The following is a 21,203-nucleotide window of genomic DNA, read 5'->3' as shown; positions in this document are numbered from 1 at the left end:
AGCTCTGTGTGTCTCCGCCTGCTCTGCATTTTCTGTGGAGGAGCCAAGGCCTTGCCATAATACTGTATTCTGTAGTGAAATTGTCTAGAGTCCTGATGGAGAACTCAACTTCACCTCTGATTACTGCTGATAGACTCAAACATCCAGGAAGGAAAGGGGGAGAAAGGCATTGTGGGATTGTTGTGAGCATAGAGCTTTCCCATATGCTGACCGGTGGAAAGGAAACTTGGACAGCCCTCAGAGAGCTGGCATCTCAGCACCATAATCCTGAATGTATTACCTCAATCCTCTACTGTGGCATTCTGCAAGCAGAGTGCGGACAGACTGCAGTCAGGTGGAAGGTTTTGGGCACTGGAGTTGTACGAAAGTATTACCAAGAAGATGACTTGGATCCAGTTTTCAGTGAATCCTGTCTTGTACGTTTCTTTCCAGGAAGAAGTTTTGGTCAGTGAAAATAGAACATATATGATTATAAATATTTAACAAGCACAGCTTTTCAACCATTAGGCCCTGTGGTTCCTCTTTTACTGAGGAGCTTAATAGCCTCCTGCTTGGGACAGGTGTTGTGCAAATTGCCTTCCCTAAATGATTTATGAGGGAGTTTCTTCATGTTGACATAAAGAGTGAAGCCTCTGTGATGCTGAAATAGGAGATTTAGCCTGGATATAAAAAACCCAAGTGACTGAGGGTGAATATCTGTTTTTCACTGTTGATATTAGCATTGACTTAAAATGAGAATTGAGCCAATCTATGACCGATCAACCTGTCAGTTAGCTCAGTTAGATTACCAGTAAGAACCGTTGTTTAGTGGCTGTGAATGCCAGAGGCTGGGACTGAACATTTCCAGTTGGTGAGGCTTCAATTGGATTTATACTTCTGCAAAGGTAAACATTAACGTCTCTGTGGACCTCCGCAGCAAAGGGCGTACAGGGAGTGTTACAGAGGATGTGTGTTGTTGCACAGTCCAGCGTGTCGGAACAAGGGATTGACTGAATTTCCCAATTACCTGTCAGGAGGTTGGTGCCAAACGGAATGAGGCAACATGTGCATAAATGTGTTGGTGGACAAGCATAACATGTCCTTTATTCTGAAGGGTCAAGCCAGGTGTTAGACACAAGGTGTGTGTTCTGAATTGGTCGATACGGGTTGAATCAAACAATCAGGGAACAAAACTATATCGATTCTATGACTTATGTTTCAAAAGTTAAAGGCCAAAACATGATAGTAGTTATTACGGCGCCACCATCTGGACCCTTGGCACCAAAATGGAACAGATTCCTTCTTGGGTCATGTCCAGCCTGCTCGCCAAGTTTCACGAAAAATCGTTTTAACTTTCCAAGTAATCCTGCAGATAAAAAAGAGCAGACGCAGGTGAGAACATGACCTCCTCTGTGACAGGTAATTACGCCGGTCGTCAACTATTTCACATTTGCGATGTGTCTCTCAGTCCCTGTCACCCCTGCTGTCCTCGCCGTGTCCAGACTCTGACCACTATCCCTCCTTATGTGTGTGTCTTTGTTCAAATGTGTGTCCTTGGTCAGTGCTGCCATTCTTCGTCTGGCAGCGGCTTTATCTCACAGGCACAAGCAGCTGGCACCATAACGTCCCTGCTCACCATAGAAACATGCTTGCCAGCTACAGTATATGATTTCATGGTAAATATTTCCTGTTTACCTGACGGTCTGGGTCTGAAATGAGACTCTCTCTAGTCCGTAGGATCTCTGCTGTCCTTTGATTGAAGCGAACTATCTGCTCATCCATCCGTCTTTGCCCTACACCTGCTTATCCTGTTCAAGGTTGTCGGGGGCCGGAGCTTATCCATGCATACCAGTTAAAGCCTATTAAAACCACTAAATCTCCAAACTTCATTTCCATGTCGCAATCTCAGGTTGTTAAAAAAAACTTCTGTCCCTTTCTTGTTTTCCATGATCTATTGTTCTGCTTCCATTATCAGAGGACTACAGATACTTATAAACTAACACCTATAAAAGCTACCTGGTATGTTTGCTGAACAGTAATTTATGCGCTGTTGCAAATGTCAGAACAATAACACCTGGGTTGGATCATCATCCACATCAAGGCCCATTAGGAAAGACACTAACTTTAAAGTTGTGGACACGATATTTAGACCAATTACAGCCAGGGGTGAGGAATCAGAGGTCAAGTCCACCCTTACGTCCCTACTCAAAGAGTGACAAGCGGCTAGAACCACAGTGTCCTGAGCCTCACGAGACGTTTGTGTCTCAAACAGCGTTGGAAGACTTTATAACGTCGCAGATAGAGCTTTATTTTGTGGCCAGATGGCTAAAACATAAACCCCATGTGTGTTAAATCTACATTTTTAGGGTTTAGCTAGCTTATTACTATTTAGCTAAAATATGGAGACACGGCTTTGAGAGATGTTTTGTACAGACTGTTGGAGTCTGCATACTCATTTTGGCTTATAAGTGAGCACTATTTATTCATGGTCTGTTCATATTTCCTGTGTAAATCCCATTTAGCGCACGCTGAGGTTTTGTGTAAGGATTTGAGCTGTTAGCCTTCACATTATGATAAACAGAACTCAGCGGAGCAGGAACCCACTGAGCACCAGATCCCAGACTACTATGCCTCACACCATCACTCAAATTGAATCGTAGCAAAAACCAAAGACTCATCATCGCCATCATCATCATCATCATCGCCATCGGCAGCAGCGGCATAATTTTCCAGGCATATCAAAGTCAAATGGTTTCATTCTGCATTTGGATGCTTTGTGGTTTGATGAAAGCCATTACAGTGATTTGAAGAGAGCTCGTTTCTCCCTAAAGTCCCATTTATCAGCTATTCACTCTACTTTTACTACATTTACTGACTATGTGAGGCTGCTCACACACAAGGAGAAGCACAATGGCACCATGTTGAGTGATTTCACCTCGCCCACCTTGTGGCCTACACATGGAGTGTTGTTAACTTTGGATGACGCTAACTAGCAAGCTAGCCGCTCCCAAAGCTAACTGCTGGCCGCAGATGCTACGCTAGATGCTAAAGTAATATAATTTTCAGTCTGTTCTGTCGACTATATTACTGCTCACACTCTGGCCCTGATCTTGGTAAGCTATCAGACATTGTTTGGTAACTTGAACGCACAATGAATAAATGTTTTTAATACATAAATCTGCTTCTCATTTATCTTTTTGTTTCTGAGTATTTAGTCTTTGAAATTTGCCAGGAGTACTTGGGCCCTCACAGCCAAACCGCTGGATTACTGGTGAACTAAATGGTTTGATACATTGGAGTTTTACTCTTAAACCACAGCTGGAGACTTGTACGGCTCAGACGGCTTATTAGAAAGACTCAGAACTAGACATTGCTCAAGGGTAAGACGTGTGAGTGCTCATGACATGAGACAGGAGACACGTGGATGTATTTCAGTAGATGTAATGTCATCCACTCTACTGGTAATTACTGCCCTGTGTGTGCGTGTGTGTGTTTACATAATCGTGGTCTGCAGGGGTTATGGTGTGAGTAACGGGTTGTTTCTTTTCCTGGGTGAGTAATCACAGGCTAATGAGCGGCTGGATACATCAGCTCAGATTTTCTTCCCCTGTCAGTGATCGCAGTGACTCACTTTTTCTCAACAGGTGATTGATGACTTACAATCTTGAGCTGCCTCACACATAGAAAGTGGGCGATCAACTCTGAGACGCCGTCTGCTTTAATAATCAGTTTGAATCCAATCACAAGTGTCCCTTTTTTTGCATCAATACGCAGAGTAGATCCAGTGTAAGGCAGGAGCGACATTCTGGGTTTGTCATGAGGAGATTTGGGTAACATGCTTCTAAAGACAGCTTTCATTTGGATATAATGTTTAATTCCATCCATTTTCTGATCAGTAGTGCATGATATGTAAATGTTTACAGCTTAGCTTTACTCTGAGACCAGTCACACCCCTTGAATGAAATGACAGTGACTCGTAAAATGGCATGAATTTCTTGAGAAAAGGCTTTATTTACGCAAAAATGAACATGGAAGCTCAAACTTAAAGTTAAAAGACACTGTATCGACAAATAGAAAATTTGATCGCGGTAGACTTGAAAGGGTTTTGCATTCCTTTTATTTTTTATAAAAAACAGGTTTGAGGTTTAGGTCTATATTAACCAGGAAAATCAATGTTGCTGCCTCCTGTCTGAGAGAGACTTTCATGAGTCTGCAGAGGTACACAGGGTTGGTGATCAATACTAATGACACCAGGCACTCTCATATTATTTTTTTGAAGTTCCGAGATTTCAGGTTTCTATTAGCACATTTCCAGCCTCCATTGATGGTTGATGGAGGCCGGCACCATGAGAGAACTCAGCCGCAACCCATGAATAATATTCTCAAATCAACCAAACAGATGTCCAAGCAGTATCACTGTGATGGTAGAGCTTCTCTACACAAATCTTATTTCTGCTTAATTAGCTAACTGGGGTCTTTTGTGAAAATCTTACTATTGTTTGTATGCATTGAAGGCTTTTGTGGTGCAGGGGATGATGAATGTGTGGAAAAGGACCGTGCCAAGACTTGTGTTGGAAGAGATAAGTTTAATCAATGATGCATTCCTAATGGTCTCCAGCAGAAAAAAGCTTCAGAACCTGCTTTAATCTGGAAAATCATTATGGGTGTGTCTTCTTAATGTTGACATTTCAGTTTTCAAAGACAGAAATGTCACGGAAGTAAATCAAATTACAAGATTGTGTGCGGTTTAAACTGGATTGACATTTCCTCAGATCCACAGATACATCAGTCATCTGCTCTAGGTGTTTGTTCTAGTCTTTTTGAGGTTTGAGAACTCAACATCAAAGAATCGTTTGGATTTAAGTCTGGAGATCAGAACATACCAAGAGATGTATGTGGACTAATGTGAGTGTGTGAGTAAAATCACACCCAATCCCCAGTGACGAATATCCTAGCAAAAATAAACATATGCACAGATTGAGCGAAGGAAGGTGTGTGCATGTGTGTGATCTACTTCACTGCTTCACTAGAATTACATATGAAAGGCAATGCTGTATAGTTTAATTCAACCGTACAGATGGCCGACAAATTAAAGGAAAAACAAGCACATCGGGGTAATTCATAAAACACGCTCATAAACCTATCTGCCCACGCTGTTTGCACACACGGCTCTTAAATGTGCAGCAGCTCATCAACACGCCAATATTCGGCCGGCTTTTACCCGGTGAACCCTGCACAACAACGTGTTGGTAATGGGCGTCCGGCATGCTAATTAATCACGGGACGCTTTATGAATGAGTTTCCATTATCACAGCAGAATTAATTAGCCCTATGTTGGGCCACCAGGAGCCACCAGAACAGCCTCAACGTGCCGCCACATACACTCCACAAGTCTGTGGGATCCTTCTGGAGGGCTTGAGCACCATTCTTCTCAAGGACAACCCCTCAATGTAGTGTTATGATGGGTTTTGCAGATAGTCTAAAATATCTCCCATATGTATTCAGTTGAGTTGAGTTGGGTTTGTGTTAGACCATAAAAATCAAAGGCACTGCTTCAAAACCCTATAACTATAGATATGAACAGTTAACCCCAAACGCATTGCAAGTTTTCAACCAGTGACTGGATTTTCTTGTGCTTGTGGGGAAATATGGCACAATATGAATGAAGTCTGATGCAGTGAGAATGATACAGGTGAGCACTGAAAATGCAACAACAGAGGGTCGTGGAAACTGAACATGTTTAATTTACTGCAGCAAGTCTAGCAACGCTCCCTGTGTAATACTTCACTCAATCCACCCTGAGATGTCTGTTGTGCTGTTGTGCAAATCTCAGGGAGCAAGTCTGAAGGGATGCGTTGGGAAAGTAGCAATCCCAATGTCAGGTTCATTTTTTTTATCCATTTTCCCTCTGCGAAAAGTCTTTTCTGAAATGCATAACAACATTTAATGGTTAAATCTGCCAAACCCCGAATGGGATATTGACCCCATAGCCCGAGATTCAACATGAAGCTGGGGATTCTCTCTGCATTCCATACTATGCAGATAAGTACAAAGGCTTTGTGAAACATATTAGGCTCTGTAGGAGATATGAAGCAGTGAATCTGAGACTAATGCCTGAGGGTGATACCTCAGTGTCAGTGTTTTGGCTTTTAACTGCTTTAAGCCTCTTCGCAGGCTTTCAGCCAACTGTCATGCTGTCATAAGCGCTTGTTTGTAGGAGGCTTGGCTGGTGATCAAATTAAAGTCTGCAATGAGAGCAAACAATTAATTTTACGTATCTGATTGCTGTCCCTCGATGTATGGAATGTATTGAGGAGTGTGATGATACAGGGGTATACCTTTACAACCACAATAGAAGATGTGTCAATCAAACCCACAGACCAACCACAAATCTTTACACAGAGTTCAGCCAACTCTTGACCTCAGTATATAAGGATCTATCTGGCATGTAGGTCAAAAATGTGAACTTCATCTGTGATTGAGGCCTTCTGTCCCTTTTTTGTATTTTTCATATAGTGTATATGGGTTTAATATTTATAGAGTTCAGCCAGAGTTGGTCTGGCAAAACTTGAAAAGCCCTGTATCTCAAAACTTGTCTGTGGGCGGATAGATCCATGAAATGCAACGGTTAGGAACTGTTTAAAAACGAAACCATGGTAGACAAGACAGTCTGCCAGGCAAAACATCTGCTGGATTGACTCATGGCACAAAACAGGAAGTCGTTTTAATAGAAACAGTAACAGCGTTGCACACACACTGTACGCCGCTGAGCACTCATTTGGTTACCAAGCTGTTGTCGACTAAAGAGCACAAGAGACACTCTGCGTCTCCCTGTCTTCATCTTTGTCCCCTCTCCTCTGTCTCCCTGTGGGTTTGATTTGTGGTGCCGTCCTTTGCTCATTAACCTGTGGGTTTGCACACTCACTTACTAACACTGTAGACAAAACAGGGCATGAAATATGTGGCAGATAAATATACAGCGAGCAAGGAATTGATGAAGTTTCACAGTATGGATGCACTTTATATGAATATATTCAGGATCCTGCCAGCCAATCAAATTCAGCCTGTCACAGCTGATGACAGCTCCTTTCCAACAAGCTTCATATTGGAAATACTTTGATGTTCACCTTCCTCTGACTCCTCCTGTCTGTGGCAAAGAGTGCCAACCAGAATAAATCTAACCATACTCATTTTAGTTCGAAACAAGTACTGTCCACTTCCCCTTCTCCTCCAAATATGAGGATGCTCAGAAACTTGGGCCTGTGGCAAATAGGCTGCCACATGTTGAATAGCTGCTTTCAAATTCAAACTCCATCCATGATGACACAGTTGCTTCCTGTATCATAGTAACACCTGCTCTCTGCTCTCTGCATGCTCTCTTTGGTTCACCTGTGGCCTTCAAGACCTAAATCCATGCGAATTTGGTTATAAAGTTCTGCGACTGTACTGTATTTTGGTTTCACAAGCGCTAAATCGGTTGTTGGTGTTGTTACTGTGTGTTGCGTTGCTCTTCAGGGCTAGAAATGTAACACACTGGCTCTTCCATTCAACTTTGTATTGCAAAAGTTTGGCATGTCAGTCAAACAGTCCACCTGGAGAACACATGGTTGAATGTTAGACAGGCGGCTTAAAAGTGTTGAACACCAGCTTTTTGGGTTGGCTGGGAGGTGATGCAGACGTTTAACCCACATGGTGAAAAGTCACATTGCACATTTAGTCTTCAATCATATCCTGAATAAGGCAGTAAATCAATATTGAAGCATCAGGTGCACCAGGCATCGGGCCTTTAATCCACCAGAGCTACTAGATCTGTTCTGAAGTATGTCAGTAGTCCAAGTTATTGTGGCTGTGGTGTAATAATGGCTCTGTGAATATCATCTTCAAATGCATAAATAGAACACATTGTCCTTTAATTAGAGTCCACACCCTGTTGTGTTTGCATAGACAGGGAAATATTGAATTGGGAATTCTAGCAAATGTGCTTCATTGGGCAAGGAGCTTTAAGTGTATCAGCAGGATACAACTAATAAGCTTAATTACTGGACCTGGACGGTGATGCTGTGCTCGTAGATCTGCAGGGAATTGACCTTTGCTCAAGGGCAGGAGAGTCGTGTAGTTTCAAAGCACTCTTCACTGCACTGTTCATTTGGTAGAACTGTTGTGGAATGAACACAGAGAGAGACAGTAAATTGACAAGGTGTGTCACAATCCCAGTGGTTTGGTGTTTAATTACACACGGCACCATGTTTGTGGATGAAGTATTTCAGGATGTGTGTGTAGTTTGTGGTATCCAGGATAACTGGAGAACTGGAATCTGAGCTATCAGCAACATGGTTGTTCAGGCTCGGCATACTAAACAGTTTTTAATAATACAGGAATATCACACGCCTGTATACGGAGCTCTGTGGTCATTTATAATTCATTGTGTAATGCTAATAAGGCTTTGTTCACTAACCTCAGACAGAAGGAAATGAAACGGCGAACCTGCACGTAAATAATGTTTGTACAAACCTGTGATAGACTGTATATTTATCGGAGCCAAAATAATTGGCCAGAAATATGTATTGTACAGCTTTATACAGAATGTGTAATGTAAAGTATATTAATAATAATATCACCTGATTTCAGATGTTTTATGTATAAACAAATAAATAGTGAGAATTATTCAGAAAGCACCGTAGCAGTGTTAGAATTTGCACAATTCAAAAGTAAAAGTTGCTTACTGATACAATAAGACTTATATTCCTTTTTTTTATCTTCACACCCACACATTGTTTCCACATGGGTATTAAGTTTCAAATTACAGTGAAAGTGCAGGCAGAATTTAAAAGACCTTGTTCAGCAATAAGCTAAAGGAAAGGGTTCCTCCCTGGAGTCTGCAGCTTGGGATTCAAGGTCGGTGATATGTTTAAAAAGTGAATGAAAGTTATTCATATGTTGCCAACAACTTTGTGGGTGCTAATTGTGGAGACTTATAGAGATCATGACTGGTGCTTATTGTTCTATTTGATTCAATCATACTGCAGATTCAATGAACTGTAAATATGAGTTGCAGATTATATTATAAGTTTTCATTCTTTTGTTTTATATCAGTGCTTCTCTTAATCATCTCTCGTTGCAGCAGTATACATAACGGCAGATGTTGAAGATGAAAGCCATGCTGATGTGGGTTAGGCTGTGATTCCACCTGCCAGTCTCAGGCAGCTGCTGTCGGGCTCGTGTAGGCAGTTGGGAGCGTTTAAGAGATTCAGATCAACAGCGGTTGTTTTGCTTGGAGCAGGCGAGTGTGCATATCCTTAATTCAGAGCAGATGGAATCTAAATGGATGTGTCGTGGACTGTACCAGGTCACATTGAAAGAATCACTTGCGAGTGTTTGGTTTATTCAATTAGCCGACTCGTCTGAGCTTCACAACAGCTGCAGTCTGAGATTCTGTTTAATTTCTGCTGCGGCGCAAAGTCACTTCAGCACAATGTTTCATTAAGATGATAGAACTTATTGTTATGAATATTATCATGAATTATTAATGCCGACGCCTCCTCATCTATGATAACTTTTGGCAATTACATTAGCCAAAATAACAAAACAATGCAAGAGGCTCTAAATTTAAAGCTCTTAAATGTTCCATCCATCCTTCCTCAGGGTCACACCTCACAGCACTTTATTGTTATTAATGACAATAGTAATGCTAACAGTGTGTGTTTATACTGTGTAATTTATGCATTGCAACACACACTTCTTCATTTGTGAAGCTTGACCGACATTGATGATTGATTGCCGGATCCTGCTCAGAATCCCAGACGACGTGTCATAATGAAGAATCTGATCAATGAGCTCATGTGGGTTCGCCGCATCAGACGCTCCTATCTCATTTCTTCAATCTAAGCTTAATTACAAGGCCAATTAACTGGAGAGTTTAGCCCATTTTTTAATTGCAGCGAATTCCGTGTGATTATGAAATACAAACATATGAAACATTGAGATGATTGATGGTGGGAGATTTATTCCTCCACCCATGGATCTCTCTGTTTTCACTGCTGTATCACAAAGATCAGCAGAGCATGAAAGGCTTCTCTGTTGAGTTTATAGGCTATCAAGATGTCTGATCTCACCCACAATTTATTATATATGAAGCAAAGACATGTTGAATTGTTCAAAGCTTGTGCAACAGAGCACATTTCTTTTCTCTTACAGCTTTAAAGAGGTAAAATGACCCAAACCCCCTTATGACAGATGATGGATGGTTTGAGTGGCAGTTAAACTGTGAAAGTATTGGCTAATTAAAGATGAGGCAGGGACTTTCCATGAATTTGACCCTCTACTTTGATTTGCTGCCTCATTTGACTTTGCCGTGGGTTTGTAGTCACAAAGCAGTGCCATATGGTTATTTTTGGAATTTAGCAAACAGCAGTTTTTACAGCTGAGTACCTTGTGTCGCTTTCAGAGCTCATAAATATCAAAGTGCATTGCAGCTCATTGTATCTGACCTGATTCAAAGCTTCATAATAAAACAGTGCTGTCTCGCTTCCCCAAACATTTCCTACCCATAAATCTAATTGGAACAAACATCCGCCATTGCTCAATTTATGCAGCAGCCCTGCAGCGAGCTGTGGCTTTGTAAATGTACAGATATATCTGGGTTGCTAAGGGGGAAGGTTAGGGAGCTTAGGTCAGCAGCTTTAGTTGAAGTCAACTCTCTCCTGGAAGCTGAACTGAAGCCTACAGGGACTTTAGAAAGTGCTTAGAGAGCTGGTCAGAACTGGAATGCTGTTACTGCAGAGTTCTTTCTTTCTTTCTATCTATCTATCTATCTATCTATCTATCTATCTATCTATCTATCTATCTATCTATCTATCTATCTATCTATCTATCTATCTATCTATCTATCTATCTATCTATCTATCTATCTATCTATCTCTCTCTCTCTCTCTCACTCTCTCTCTCTCTCTCTCTCTCTCTCTCTCTCTCTCTCTCTCGATGTACAGTGGTCTGGACTTAACTAATGAGAACATGATGATTCCCACATGCACGTACATTAATGTAGCAATATTCCAGCTAAAGTCATCAGTCACGTTAGGAGTTGAGTATTGAGTGGCGTCCCCTTAACAACTCCTTTGTGAGTTCAGAAGTAATAGTTCTGCTTAGTGGAATCACGTGGCTCGGGAGCGTGAAGTGCCACACTCACACACCTGAAGTGTTCACATCTGAAGTGCCGTGCCTGAGTGAATCTTCTATGTCTGACGTTGAAAGCTTTATTTTGGAGTGGGAAACTGCGTAGTGAGTGATTAAGTCAGAGAGTTATCAAAGGTGACGAGTAAAACTGAGATCATCACACATGTAACTGATATGTGCAGCGATAGCATCAGCAGTGTTTCATTTAAAGTGTTTAAGAAATATACAGAAGATTTTCTTCCGTGGTAATTGGATCCAAACAGCCATCTCACATGTTTCTTTTATATGTGTGTGTGGTTTGTGCACAGAGGAAATCTATAATGGACTTTGAAAAAGTGCAATTCCCAGATTTGAATCCATTACTGTAATATTGATCAATGAACACAAACCAGGATGTAGTTTCCAGTAAGGAGGTCAGTAATGAAAGCACAGATAACATTGCTCCTTCTCCACACCATAATAAACTCCTTGTAAGTGTGGAACCACGATAACACAGACAGAAGACTTCACAGTGAAACACACACAGATGTATTTTATAGCTCAGGATTTGTAGGAAAGCCAGCTGCCTGCTCATTAACTCCCATTCTCTTTCATCTGCAAAGCTTTGGGCTTGTTTCTCTTGTCAGGTTCTGCCCCCTGGCAGTTCCTACCTGCCGTCTCTTTGGAGTGGGAGACTCCACTCATCTCTGAGATCTCTGAGGGTCAAAGCAGTGCTGAGAGGAAGCACAGCACCGCAGCAGGGAAAACAAGCTGCGGAAAAAGAATTCCATTTTTTATTCTAATGGAAATTCTGCTAGCTGACACCTACAAGTATATTTATTATTTTAGTCCTGTAATTTGCTTCACTTTTTATAACTCTGTAAAGTAAACAGAAACTACATCGAACCAAATGGCAGAACAATTTTTTACGTACCAGCTACACAGAAGACTCGCAGGTTTGAGCTGTAGGACGTGGCTGTGATGGAAAGCTGCATGGATTAGCCCCCGCTGACACGTTCAGACATGGAAGGATCCGACCTGACTGTGGATGTAGACATACTGTGCCGTCCTCTGGTGCAGAGCCTGCGATGCAATGACCCTGATTAATGTTAGAGTGTGATCTCTGTCTCGCTCGGGCCTCAGACTTCCTCGCCACACTGCCAGGCATTCAGAACATTTTAACTTTAATGTGACCTTTCCGTCAAACCCGTCATCTGCTTTTCACTAATTAACCCAGTGATAGACGTTCTCATTCTGAGAGATGTTTCACTTGTCTCTGTGGCAAGGTCGTTGCCATTCAACCACCAACGAGGACACGTTTATCCTTATATCACAGAACAGCAGAGTGCCCCAACCCTGTTCAATTTAAGGTCTGATTGACAGGCAGAATATCAGACTTTAATGAGGAAGGAGCAAGGCAGAGTGCTCAGAGACACTGGGGTTGGAAGGAAGGAAGGACAGCTGACAGTCACTGTGTTAATGGTTCAATAGACTGAAGGGTTAAACAATGGGGGGGAAGGTGTAAAAGGTCATCCTTTTAATAAGAAACCTTCAAAGGTATTCAGAGTCAAGTTGGTGTGAACAGTTAATAATGATGAGGAAGGTTGGGCAGGGAGCATGTTAATGGAATTGCTCAAGTTGGCCAAAATGTTGAAAATGTGTCTTTTAAAGTTTCCTGGAGGCTGTGTCTGAAATCTTAGCTCTCTAGCTCCTTCCCTCTTCCAAGATATGGGCTTTTAAAGTTTTCCAAAATGATAGAGATTGAATAGATGTGCGTTGTTTTGTATGATAGCACCCTCACCTGAGATAGCAGCACATTTAAGCATTCTGCCAAGGTGAAAATCTTGTCTTTTTATTTGTCTCAGGTAAACTCCAGTGTGTGCTAGCAGCTGTGATTCCCAGTATTAAGCTCAGGTCACATCGGATGTTTTTTATGATATTCAAGGACATGCAGCCTGGCAGAGTGTTAGATAAGGCAGCAGCCCAGGAAATAAACAATGACCTGCTGCTGCTGCTGCTGCAGCTCTGCCCTTTTAGTCCCAGGCGCAAGATTTCCCACATACATTTGAGGTCATTGCCATTTAAACTTAACTCTAGCTTTAATCCTCATCCACATCCACTACTATAAATGGTGGAGAAAAGCCCATTCAGGAATCGAACCTGTCTCCCACATCCTTGTCCAGTAACCTAACCACTGGGCAAAATGCACACGACAGGCATCTACAAACCAGTGCTGAGTCAGAGTATTTGATGATACGTGCGAAACGATAACAGCAAACTGAGGTTGTTAACTTTATTAATTACTCACCTGCATGACATGAATCATTGACCTGTGTTTAATGGAGGTGATGGCCTCTGGTGAAGCAGAGGAAGCTGAATATGGCAGGACACTTACGTGCCCCATCATCGCAACTGTTGAATCACTCTGAAGTTGGAGGAAAATACAGATGCAGCAGATTTCATCAGCTCCTCAGAATCCATAGAGAAATTGACTCATAATGACATCCATTTCAGAGTTCTGTTACTGCAGTTATTTAAAATCAGAAACTCTGGAGGGACCAAATTAAATGTCACAAGACTCACATTCAGACTGAAGCCATTTCAGCGATAAGGAGAGTCCTTCCCTTAGAGTTACCCAATAAATTAAAAAGCTTTTGAATAATCCTTCACAAAGCTGTCCCCCTGGGGTTCTTTATGATGCTTTAAAAGTCATCACTCTCATCCACAACCTTCACTTCATTCTGTCTTCTGGCTTCCAACCATGCATCATCGGACGAGAAAAGGCATATTTGTCGGTGGATAATCAAAACCCCTGAATGCCAGTTACATCTGACAGGGACCGAAATGAATGCAGGAGTTTCAATGTCGTGTTTCATTTGGTAGTTAAGAGTGAGAAATATTACAATCCTGTTTATTATTTACCTGAGCTGCATATTGAAAGGAGGATATTTGTCACCGCCCCCCTCATATTTATAGCGTAATGTGGTGGGTGGTACCGACGAGTACAAGGCAGGGGGGAACTGATGTAATATGGCACCTAGAAGTTATCAGTCAGGGTGAAATATTGTAGCAAAGTCTCAGCTCCTCTCCTTCAGCGTCCTTGTTCTGTCACCAGATGTTTCTACTTTTATTTCACCATCTTCCTGTGATCTCCATGTGTGAATAATAACACATTAGTGCCAATTTATTCAAGTGCTGAAAACTAGTCAGCTCTTATAATTCTTCTTGTCATTTACAGAGGACTGCAGTCAGACACTCTTGGTTTACAGGCAGGGTAGTGTTCAGCACTATGTGATAATAAATAGGTAAATATGAACCAGAGAGAGACAGAGAATGAATCTGTGTGAGTAGGTATAGAATCACTTCCACGGCTCTGTTTAGTCAAGATAATGTACTAATGCTTTCTTGGGTGAGAGCTAAAATACTGTGATGATTGCACAACAAGTGAAGCGACTTGGGCTTTTCAAGTACAAGTGCAGTGTTGGTACCTATTACCAAATGTTGATATGTTGCGCTCCGTTAACTCACAGCGTGGGAGTGTGACAGCTGTGAAGACGGTGGGTAAATATGTTGTTCATTTATTTTCTCAATGTCAAGCAACCCACCTACAGCTCCTATTGCTTTGTTTACCTTTGCCTGCAGTGCAGACGGAAGGCGGCCTGTGACAGCATGAAAAGTCCTCGGATAAAAGCACCCAAGTTTGCTTTACGGGGCCTGTTGTGTTGTCCTGCGTGGCTCGACGAGGCAGATCAAAACTGCTCCATTTTAGACTAAATGTTGCCGCTCTTCAGAGTAAGTGCCTTGTCAGACTCAACGTGGGCCATCCTGTTATTTTGTCCTTTTAGCTTCCGACCAAACAATAATTATCCACTCTGAAACACATCCACAGTAAAGGCCAGCTTCCTGCAACCACTTTGCACCCAAGCTTTTTTATGCACTTCACCGCATCCACTAATTAGCTTAAATGAAGATCAGACAGCAACAAACGAACTAGAGCTAAATATAAATGAGCTGAAGAGACACAGGTGAACCATCACGTCTGTGTATGTCAAGTGTTCAACCAAGTAAGCAATCTAAAGGTAGAGTACCAGTAAGCTCCTGGTGGGGTTCACCATTAAAGTACTGTCGGTTCTGACATGTGTGCAACAAGACCTCAGACCTCAATTTCCGTAAGCTTTGAAAGCCAAACGCAGGCAGTAAAAAGCTTTCTGTGATGTTCCTGTAAGGAGAACCTGAGACGGTGGGTTGTGTGCGACTGTAACTATGGTAACGTGAATTTTCCCCTCCATCTGAGCAGAGGATGTAAGAGCCACACCACTGTCTCTGAGTCAACATGAATTTTCCCCCAAATCTGCTGACACTGTCCCTGTGCTTAGCGAGTGTGACGCCTGCAACCGCTTATCGTCTCTGCAGCAAATCACATTATGCTTATTTATGCTTACCGGATTTGTTTCCAATTACAATGGTAAGATGGTGGTATTGTGCTGGTAAAGGGGCTTTTAATTATAATAAGTGTTTCAGGACCGGCTTCATCTGACTCCATCTGAATGAAGCGTTCAGTGTTTCCTTTATTTTACCAAATAAGATGTCATCGTTTGTTTTCATAGAATGTGACAGGGTCAGAATTCAACAATTGGTTTGACTGGCTGGTAGAACTCAAGATCAGGAGCTCTGATTTGCCAGTCTGGAACAATTAGATAACACCTTTATGTCTTTAATACCACAAAATATTCAGATAGTAAATTATATTTTGTTTCTGTCCAATGCAGTTGTTCTCGAAATGCAGGAAAAGAAAAAAATATAGCTTTTTTCCAAAAACAGAAATAAGACCAATCTTGACAACTTTAATGTTCTGGAGATTTGATTTCTGAAGTACTCCTCATTTGGATGAATTATTCAATATTAGGATTCAAATTCAAGTCTTTCTGGTTTCTGATTAGTAAGTGTATAATTTACAGGGCAGAGTATTACTGATGCTTTAACAGAATTCTTTCTTTTATCACTTTGGTTGTCTAATTAATAATGCACCCACAGATTATTCTTAGTTTCTCTCATTAGAGCCAAACACTGCAGCATGCAATCTTAAAAAGAGTCCACAAATAAACAATAAAAAAACTGACTTCTTCCCTCATCACATCTCACTAACTGGGCCTGAAATGGGTTGATCAGTGTAAATAGAGTTCAGTGTGCTGTACTCACACTCCTGTAAAGTTTAGAAAACTGATTCTGAAATCCATGCAGGTGTTGAATTGTAACAGATTGCAAATAATTCCCGGACTGCTTCCAAGATTGTACGAACGCGTTGCTCCCTTCTGTCTTCATCGATGAATCAGCCAGACTTTAGCAGAATCTATCCAAGCTATCAAATACATGAAACCTTTATTCCACTGATAACAAGATAAAGTTAGTCTTACCATAAATGCCAAGGCCAATGTCTGCTAATAACTACTCTTAACTATTACTAATAGGTATTCCTGGTGAGTAACTCCTGCCAAGGCGCTACAGGCTGTAGCTCTGGAGTTGGTCACTGAACTGCACAACAGTTCCTAATTAGGATGGGTTGAATGCAGGTTGAATGCAGGGAACAAACATTGTTGTACTCAAGAACGACAACAAATGACAACAAAGGTTACCTCTTTCTTTCCTCAGAGTCACACTTTGAGCGACATTGTCTCCGTTTGTTCCTGAGTCTTTGACTGTTAGACATTTTATCTACAAAGAGCAGGAGATTCAGATAGAATGCTTGGATTGGATTGGACTGCAGTCCTTTCAATGACTGTGCCTTTTCTTTTGGCTCGATCTTGATTGCTTATTTTTCCTTCTTTGTGCTTGGAGAAATAGTCTGAGTCCATTGCACTGTACCAAACATTGTATCTACAATGTGAAAACAGATGGAGATTATTGGAGAGGCAAACCAATCCATTGTGTTTTGTAATAACACAGCAGTCTTCTGTTCTCATATCAAGAATCAGCAATGGAAGTGTTGGTCTCCACCAGCAGGCAGTGACAGGGAGATTCACGGGAGCTTTAAATGGGCTGTGAATGTAAAGTGGTGGCACGGTGTAAATGATCGGCTGGACACTTCCTTCAATCCAAGACGAGGCTAATGGCTTTTTGACAGCCAGTAGAGGAGCAGCAATAGACACTGCAGTGATTTGAGGCAGATTAATGACTAACCTGAAGGAGCGGCGAGGAGGAACTCGCTTTAAGGACAACTGGCTGCTTTTCCAGTCTGAGCTTTTTCTGATGTGGCGCCGAACAATTGATTAAAAATGTTAGATCAATCGTAATAGACTGAAATTAGGGACTGCGTTAGGGAAGACAGCAGTCAAAGCAGGACATAGAGTCGGTTGGTTGCAGTAAGTAACATTATAAGTAAAGAGTCCCTAATAGAAATGAGTTTAGTGTAATTAAAGTAAAGTCCAAACTAGACAAGCTCTAAAGAAAACTGTGTGTTCCATGAGGTCAAATGTATACTCCAGTATAACTATACAGAATAAATGTGTGTAATAATTCACTACATACTTTGCTAATTATTATTATTGGGATAAAAATGGTTGATAGATTTCTGCAAGAGCTGATTGAAAGTTAAGACTATTAACGTCGTACAACACTTATAAAGTACAGAGGATTCATGTATTGATTTGGTAGCGTGACTGCGTGCGGCTATAAAGTCAAAGAGTCAAGCCGTGATGATGCCCTGAAACTCTTCATTGTGATCGTAAAAATGGAGTGCATACATCAGCAAATGCAGAGCTGCTGGCCAACAGTTCTGCAGCTTCCGATCCAAATCAATAAATGTGCTCCAGCAGCAAACATACCCTTCAGTACAATTCCATCTTTTTTATGCCTCTGCATTCACCAGCATACCGAAACCTGTGGTGGTGAATTGGAAATACAAAATGGTCATTTACAGGGTAAGTTTAAGAAAAAAGGTGAGGAAATCGTTTTTCTTTCTGACTGGTGCCCTTGCAGGTTGCATGGGAGATATTCTAGAGAAGCAGCTAATCTGGGAGCCAATCTGTGCCTGGCTACGCTCTCTGTGATTTGGATTCTCAGCATGCCGGTGGTAAAGGAGAGAATGATTGGGAAACCATTACTGTGGCCCCATGTCGCTGCGGCGAGGAACTGACTGTGCACGAGGACACCAGGTCAGGATAATTGCAGCCATATTGCAGTGAGATAACGTCTTTTTATCTGACGCCCGTCAGCAACACAGAGCTTCTGCCTGTGAACTGTGAATACGTGGTTCTTAAGGAAAAAAGTACAGTTTGGTATATTCATCTTTCAAAGCTATATTTTTTTCTAAATGAGCGACATGGTAATGTGAACACTTCTGGCAGAGTAAGCCCGCCCATTTCTAAATTTAATCATAGCTGCCGAGGTCTCTATGCACAACCTCAAAGGTCCTCATGTTTCAGTTTGCAGCTTGGGGGGGAAACGTTTCCCGTCATTCAGTTTCACAGCAGGGGCTCCCATTTTCTACAACGCAAAGTCTTTTCAACGAAAAACCTCAGAATGTGTTGTAATATTCTAAAATGGAGACAAACACGTTATGGAATTTCTCCCTATTAAAATTACCTGAAACAAATGGTCTGTCACTGACTCCGCTGGCACAGCTGACCTTTCTTTGGCCTCTCCATGGAGGCAACCTGTCAGCGCTGTTATGCACTTCTCATTACTGTCATAAAGTCCCTTATTATTTGCAATTTTGGTGAAAACTGGAAACAAGGCTGGTGGCAGGATGATTAAACATTACTACACAATAACACACACAGATCAGCAGGGGAGTCAGGGAAGGTTTCACTAATGGCCAATCACAACAGCTCCTTTCATCCCCACAGTTTAATGGCTCTGAAGGAGGGACCAGGCTGACTTCTCTCCCCCAGTAGACATGCATGCAGCATTCCAAATAACCTACAGCAGAGACAGAGACAGTGTAGTTGTTTTAGGTTTCACTATAGATGGAAGTATCTGTCTGTGTGAAATAAAGGAGAAGACAATGGGCATTTCTATTCTATTTCTCCCCTCGTCTGTGCTCCTGCTTCCCTTTTGGTTTCCCACCTCCCAGCTGACCTGCAGTCCCAGTATATAGTCTGTATGCCTGCTCCCTGTCCTTGTTCAGTTGCTAGTCTGTCTAAACCTGTGCCAACTCATATCAGTGCTCTGTTTGCTTCTTTTATCCAATCCCATTTTTCCACTTTATGCTTTGCCCAACGTTTTTGTTCCTCTGCTTTGCTTCAGTGTGACTAAGCTGCTGCCAGCTTCTGGATCATGACTCTGCCCTATTAAACATGCTTGTGACTTTGTACCTTGTGTGTGTGTGTTTTCCCCACTTGCTCTTGATTCAAATCAGTAATCTGTGAAGTACAAATTGTTCAGTAGTTCCATAATTGTGTTCCAATGTGCCCCAAAGCAATAATTTGGCTCGGTTATGGAATTCCACAGCTCCTAGTATTAATATTCTTTCCATAACACATATTTAAACAATAACCACACTACTATAACTATTGCAGCTATTTTCATTGTCTAGAAGAAACAATGTCCCTGGTATGTTTTGATGAAGCTCTTATTATTCTGTGTAATAAGTTTGATAAATGAATTAGTGTTTCCATGCTGTTCCATGGAGAGCCTGGAGAGGCTGCACAGTGCTGCACAGTGCTGCACGTGCCATTACATTTATGTCTGTTGTGTTTAATCTACTTTGAAGCAACATACAGATTGCCTCATGAAAACAGGTGTGGGTGTGATAATCCCCCACTAATTTATGACAGGAAACAGACTTCATTGCATTTTAATTTCCATTTGAATGAGTAGTAGATGAAAGGTGCATAAGTGACTGAAGCTAAATATAGATAATGTTGTTTTCTTGTGATTTGTCAGATAAATCCATGTGTGCAGTGTGAAAAGATGAGCACTTGTTTTTGTTAACATGAGCAAACAAAATATATTCAATTCATATCAATTTTATGCCAACAACGTACTGTGACGCTTGATCATTATACGGACATTATCAGCTACTCTATTGCACCCACACAAATACAATCATCAACATGCTTAACTCCCAAAACCCCTACTTGGAACCAATTAAAATACAATCGCGACTACTTTTTTGTCCTTCCACCAGCTCTGCACCAGCTCTGTATCTCCAGCACCACATGTCTCCCATAATGACTCTGTAGCCGCTCTTTCTACGTACCTATTTGAAATAATTGCTTCATTCTGCCACACTGCTGATTTCTTGGACATATCTTCTGTCTGCTTTAGTGTCCACTGCTCTCTGTTCCACCCACCATGTGCTGTGTGCTGATTGGGTGGATGTGTTTATGTGACAGTAACTTATGCGTTAAGCGAGGATAAGTTACACAATATTTACTCTACATACTTTTAGATACATGGCCAGACAAGATACCCTGGCCAAAAAACAAAACCCTTGAATTTTAATGGTGTACCAACGTATTGAAGATGTTTTTAAAACATATGTAAGCAATAAGTCCTTGATATGAAGTCAAATGCACACATGAAAGGGAAGACTGCATCAGAGTCGTTATCATACGTTACAGAATAAGGCCAGTTTGTCTACTATTTCCTGCCTAGAGCACTTTGATAACTTTGTTCATTAGTTGAATATCATTTGTAGGTTCTGAGCAGAACGGCGGTTGTGGATGTGTGACATTTACTTTGGACACAATGACGGCAATATTGGCTCAGTTGTCTGACATTTTACCGGGAGGATTTTATATAACTGTGATGACATTATGTACTGAGCTAATGTTTAATGCATCAATGGATCTCAATGCTTTTTGCCATCAAATTCAGAAGATGCACTCAGCAATGGTTATATCATATCTATCTGACATTTACATATATGAAAGTTAAAAATATGACTGTAACCTTTTAATTCATCTGAATCTACAGTAAAGGCTTTCAGAAGGCTGCTTGGTGAAGAAATATCTGGAGCATTTTCAAAGCAGCACACTTCAGTAATGACACATGGCGTTTTAGGTCACCGCTTGTTTTTCTTCTATTTTTCCAATTATACTTTATACTGCAAGTGGCCTTCACGTGTTCTT

Source organism: Genypterus blacodes, unplaced genomic scaffold (assembly GCF_046128005.1).
Source record: "Genypterus blacodes isolate CSIRO-AG114 ecotype Tasmania unplaced genomic scaffold, CSIRO-AGI_Gbla_v1 ptg000214l_1, whole genome shotgun sequence".
Lineage (NCBI taxonomy): Eukaryota > Metazoa > Chordata > Actinopteri > Ophidiiformes > Ophidiidae > Genypterus > Genypterus blacodes.
This window is presented reverse-complemented; position numbering follows the sequence as displayed.